A 6,000-nucleotide genomic window follows, 5' to 3' on the forward strand; every position below is an offset into this window, starting at 1 on the left:
TGGATTGAGGCTGATGGATCTATGCTTAGCTTAACATGAGCAGTTCCCCCTTTCCTCAGGGAGTCATTGCTTCCCAAGGGCAAGGCGTGATGTTCCAGCAGAGGAGGAAATCCCCCTGGATTCCAGGAATGGCGGCAGCGACTCAGGCCTGATCCAGACAGGCAGTTCTTCAATGGGTCTTCTGTCAACAAGTTAGCACTTATGGGCTAGACCTCCAAGCCCCAATAGCATGATGTCTGGCCCACAGCAGGCAAGCTTGTGGGGAGGGGGAGGGCAAAAAGGCATGCTGCTGATCTCTACGCATATGCTCACATGCATACATCTTTCTTTCTTTCTTTCTTTCTTTCTTTCTTTCTTTCTTTCTTTTTCTTTCCTTCCTTCCTTCCTTCCTTCCTTCTCTTTTGTTGAATGATGTGTGTACACTAGGGCCCTAGAGGGGGAGCATTCAGGGCCTGCACAGAGTTGCAGAGACGCCGAAACTGACTAGTCTGAAGGAAGGTTCTTGTCAGTTTCACGGCAGGACCACCGAAGTCCCAAGGCTGCAGAGCCGGGGCGGGGCGAGGGGCGCCTGTGAACCCGTCGAGGGGCAGCCCTTACTCGCCACTTGCAACACGCGTGCAGGCCCGCTCCCCGCAGGTTGAGTGCCGGAGTCAGGGCCGCCACACAGCACGGGCAATACAGGGGTGGGGGTGGGGTGCAGGGGGAGGGGAGTTGTGCGTTTCTGCCTCTCGGGCGGGCGGAGACCGTGGGCCACTGGCCCTGTTTTAGTTAGAGACTCACCCGCATGACTTCACTCCCCGATCCTTGACCCAGGAGAGCTGTGGAGGCCAAGCGCCCCCTCCGCCGCCACCCGCGATCCTTCCCCGGCAAAGCGAAAGCAGGAAGCATCTCGGAGGAAAACCCCGTCGGCTCAAGACATTCGAAGCCCGTTTCTCATACGACGGCTGCGGTGGCAGCTGAACTACAGTTCCTTCCCCAAGAGGAAGGGCGAAGTCAAGAGCCCCAAAGCAACGAGCGGGGTGGGTCCGGCAACATTCGTGCTCTCCGGAGAGCGTGCGAGAAGCCGACGGCAGCGAGGGTGGGTGCGAGGCAGTGGAGGCTGGTGGCTCCCATTTCGGTGGGGCTGTGAATCCATTCTGGGTTTCCGTCAGAGCCGGCTGGAGCTCTAAAGGAGCTATCTGAGGTGTTGAACCTATTTTGGGGATAGGATTTAGCACCTTGGATAGCTCCTTTAGAGTTCTGGATGGTTTTGATGGATACCCAGAATGGATTCACAGCCGCACTGAAATCAGAGCCACCAGCCTCCACTGGTGCGAGGGCCCCTCTTACCCTACAGCCACCCACCTTCTCCCTGCCTTGGAGTGCCCCAAAGCTTCTGGGTTTTCATGAGCATTCAACCTTTCCCTTGTCATTGGAGGATGGCAACAAGGGAGAGGGCCTTTTCAGTGGTGGCCTCCCAATTGTGGAACGTTCTCCCCAGTGAGGCACACCAGGCACCAACATTGTCTTCTTTTCAGCACCAGGTCAAGACTTTCTTCTAATACCAGGCATTTGAAGGCATATGATGGGACTTTTTGTGCTGTTTGGGTTATGGCCTGCACTGATGTTTTAGTTGTTTTAATTTTTTTTGGCATTTTTTTAATGGAAATTGTTTTTAGCTGTTTTATATTTTGTATATTTTAATATGTTTGTAAGTTGCTTTAGGTCTTTTTTAAGAGAAAGGCAACTAAGAAATGCAGTAAATCATATACAGAGAGAGTAATAAGAAACAATAAAATTTAACTAGAACAATAAAATGTAACTAGAACTACATAGTACAAAGAACTCTGCTTTCCTTTATATAAATCTATAGCACCCTTCCCTAACGTGGTGCCCTCTAGATGTTTTGGATTTCAACTTCCATCAGCCCCAGCCAGCATGGCCAAAGGTTAGGAATGCTGGGAGTTGTCATCCAAACATTTGCAGGGTACTGAGAACATTGCTTCTGTTCTTTAAAGATTATCTTTGAAGGGCATGCCTTGCCTTTCATAGAGCAAATCCCCCATAGACACTGAGTTTGCAGTATGTGGGGAGTTTTGGAGTGGGTCTCTTTATGCATACACATGTGTTATAAGCAAAAGTAGCTGTGCTGGGTATTTTAAAAATTCCCAAGTCCATATTGTTGTTGTTGTTGTTCAGTCATTCAGTCGTGTCCGACTCTTCGTGACCCCATGGACCATAGCACGCCAGGCCTTCCTGTCCTTCGCTCTCTCCCGGAGTGTGCTCAAGTTCATATTCATTGCATCGGTGATGCTATCTAGCCATCTCATCCTCTGCCGTCCCCTTCTCCTTTTGCCTTCAGTCTTTCCCAGCATCAGGGTCTTTTCCAGAGAGTTTTCTCTTCACATTAGGTGGCCAAAATATTGGAGCTTCAGCTTCAGGATCTGTCCTTCCAATGAGCACTCAGGCTTGATTTCCTTTAGGATGGACTGATTTGACCTCCTTGCAGTCCAGGGGACTCGTAACAGTCTTCTCCAGCACCACAGTTTGAAAGCATCAATTCTTCGGCGCTCAGCCTTCCTTATAGTCCAGCTCTCACAGCCATACATTACTACTGGGAAAACCATAGCTTTGATTAGATGGACCTTTGTCGGCAAGGTGATGTCTCTGCTTCTAGGTTTGCCATAGCTTTCCTCCCAAGGAGCAAGCGTCTTTTAATTTCATGGCTACAGTCACCGTCTGCAGTGATCTTGGAGTCCAAGAAAGTAAAATCTGTCCCTGCTTCCATTTCTTCCCCTTCTATATGCCAGGAAGTGATAGGGTCAGATGCCATGATCTTCGTTTTTGTAATGTTGAGTTTCAAACCAGCTTTTGCACTCTCCTCTTTCACCCTCAACAAGAGGCTCTTTAGATCCTCTTCGTTTTCTGCCATTAGGGTGGTATCGTCTGCATATCGGAGGTTGTTGATAATTCTCCCAGCAATCTTAATTCCGACCTCTGATTCATCCAACCCGGCATTTCTCATGATGTACTCTGCATATAAGTTAAATAAGCAGGGTGACAATATGCAGCCTTGTCGTACTCCTTTCCCAATTTTGAACCAATCGGTTGTTCCATGTCCGGTTCTTACTGTTGCTTCTTGACCCTCGTACAGGTTTCTCAGGAGACAGGTAAGGTGGTCTGGTACTCCCATCACTTTCAGAATTTGCCAGTTTGTTGTGATCCACACAATCAAAGGCTTTAGCGTAGTCAATGAAGCAGAAATAGACGTTTTTCTGGAATTCTCTTGCTTTCTCCATGATGCAGCGAATGTTGGCGATTTGATCTCTAGTTCCTCTGCCTCTTCGAAACCCAGCTTGTACTTCCGGTAGCTCTTGGTTCGCATACTGCTGAAGCCTAGCTTGTAGGATTTTGAGCATCACCTTGCTGGCATGTGAAATGAGCGCAATTGTGCGGTAGTTTGAGCACTCTTTGGCGTTGCCCTTCTTTGGAATTGGAATGTAAACTGACCTTTTCCAGTCTTGTGGCCATTGTTGAGTGTTCCAAATTTGTTGGCATATTGAATGCAGCACTTTAACAGCATCATCTTTTAGGATTTTAAATAGCTCAGCTGGAATACTGTCATCTCCGCTAGCTTTGTTGTTACTAATGCTTCCTAAGGCCCACTTGACTTCACTCTCGAGGATGTCCGGCTCAAGTTCAGTGACCGCACTATCATGGCTATCAGGGACATTCAGATCTTTCCTGTATAGTTCTTCTGTGTATTCTTGCCACCTCTTCTTCATCTCATCTGCTTCTGTTAGGTCCCTGCCTTCTTTGTCCTTTATCATGCCCGTCTTTGCACAAAACGTTCCCTTGAGATCTCCGATTTTCTTGAAGAGATCTCTAGTCTTTCCCATTCTATTGTTTTCCTTGATTTCTTTGCACTGTTCATTTAAGAAGGCCTTCTTGTCTCTCCTTGCTATTCTCTGGAACTCTGCATTCAGTTGGGTATATCTTCCCCTTTCTCCCTTGCTTTTCGCTTCCCTTCTTTCCTCAGCTACTTGTAAAGCCTCCTCAGACAGCCACTTGGCTTTCTTGCATTTCTTTTTCTTTGGGATGGATTGAGTTGCTGCCTCCCAAACAATGTTATGGACCTCTGTCCATAGTTCCTCAGGCACTCTGTCTATCAGGTCTAATCCCTGAAATCTATTCCTCACCTCCACTGTATATTCATGAGGGATATGATTTAGGTCATATCTGAATGGTTTAGTGGTTTTCCCTACGTTCTTCAATTTAAGCCGAAATTTTGCAAGAAGCAGCTCATGATCTGAGCCACAGTCAGAGCTTCTCCATCTTTGGCTGCAAAGGACATAATCAATCTGATTTCGATATTGACCATCTGGTGATGTCCATGAGTAGAGTCGTCTCTTGTGCTGTTGGAAAAGAGTGTTTGCTATGATCAGCGTGTTCTCCTGGCAAAACTCTATTAGCTTTTGTCCTGCTTCATTTTGTACACCAAGGCCATGCCTGCCTGTTATCCCAGTGATTTCTTGACTTCCTACTTTAGCATTCCAATCCCCTGTGTTGAAGAGGACATCTTTTTTTGTTGTTAGTTCTAGAAGGTGTTGTAGGTCTTCATAGAACCGATCAACCTCAGCTTCTTCGGCATCAGTGGTTGGGGCATAGACTTGAATTACTGTGATGTTGAATGGTTTGCCTTGGATTCGTACTGAGATCATTCTATCGTTTTTGAGATTGTACCCCAGTACTGCTTTTCCCACCCTTTTGTTGACTATGAGTGCTACTCCATTTCTTCTAAGGGATTCTTGCCCACAATAGTAGATACGATGGTCACCTGAATTAAATTCACCCATGCCTGTCCATTTTAGTTCGCTGATTCCCAAGATGTCGATGTTCAATCTTGCCATCTCATGTTTGACTACCTCTAGCTTACCTTGATTCATGGATCTGACATTCCAGGTTCCTAAACAATGTTGTTCTTTACAGCATCGGATTTTCTTTTCACCACCAGACACATCCACAGCTGAGTGTCCTTTCGGCTTTGGCTCAGCCGCTTCACTCTTTCTGGTGCTACTTGGAAATACCCTCTGCTCTTCCCCAGTAGTATGTTGGACACCTTCTGACCTGAGGGGCTCATCTTCCGGCATCATCTCTTTTAGCCCTGTGATACGGTCCATGGGGTTTTCTTGGCAAGAATACTGGAGTGGGTTGCCATTTCCTTCTCCAGTGGACCACATTTTGTCGGAACTCTCTGCCATGACCTATCCATCTTGGGTGGCCCTGCACAGCATAGCTTATGGCTTCACTGAGTTATGCAAGCCCCTTTGCCACAACAAGGCAGTGATCCATGAAGGGGAAGTCCATATTAGTGTAATTCTTTTATTAGGCCAACCAAAAGATCACAAAAATGTGCAAGCTTTTGACATCTTCTCATCAGAAAACATGTTACAAAACAATTTTTTTTGTAATGTTTTGGCTGATAAAGAGATCTGGAGATCTGGAAAGCTTGCACATGCAGCAGTAAAGTGAGTTAGAGTTACTGTATTTGTGCATGGTATGCTAGCACCATCTATGGGACACAGAGGAAACAGGAAAATATATTTCATAAAGAGAAGTCTGGAAGCAGGCTGCAGAGTCAATGAAAGAGTGAGGGATAGACCTTCTTGCTCTAGCACTTCACAATGGTGATAAAAGTCCAGGCCCCCATTAAGGGCCATTTCACATATTACAGAAGCAATTTGTCACTGGATTTGTCACTGAGTAGCATAAGAGCCAGTATGGCATTGTGGTTAGATAGTCTGACTAGGTACTAGAAAAGCCAGGTTCAAATCCCATGCAGCCATGAAGCTCACTAGATGACCCTAGGCTAATCATTTATTTATTTATTTATTTATTCATTCATTCATTCATTTCATTTCATTTCATTTCTATACCGCCCAATAGCCGAAGCTCTCTGGGAGGTTCACAAAAATTAAATCCAAGCAACACACAATAAAACAATTTAAAATATACAGAACA

At 46.2% G+C, this 6,000-nt stretch overlaps 1 protein-coding gene across 4 annotated transcripts in view; it reads right to left on the reverse strand.

Moving 5' to 3' along the window:
• Nucleotides 1–1,053, reverse strand: part of RUFY4 (RUN and FYVE domain containing 4) — a 35,372-nt gene extending 34,319 nt beyond the window's left edge. For 3 of the 4 annotated variants that reach the window (XM_084806276.1, XM_084806306.1, XM_084806297.1), the window contains exon 1: nt 781–1,053. The gene's annotated coding sequence lies outside the window, so the exon portion shown is untranslated. The remainder of the gene's footprint in view (nt 1–780) is intronic. The other variant, XM_084806287.1, reaches the window with a different exon arrangement.
• Nucleotides 1,054–6,000: the final 4,947 nt, after the last annotated feature.

This window comes from Heloderma suspectum, chromosome 1 (genome assembly GCF_057233095.1).
Source record: "Heloderma suspectum isolate Gila_16-S chromosome 1, 16-S_ref, whole genome shotgun sequence".
NCBI lineage: Eukaryota > Metazoa > Chordata > Lepidosauria > Squamata > Helodermatidae > Heloderma > Heloderma suspectum.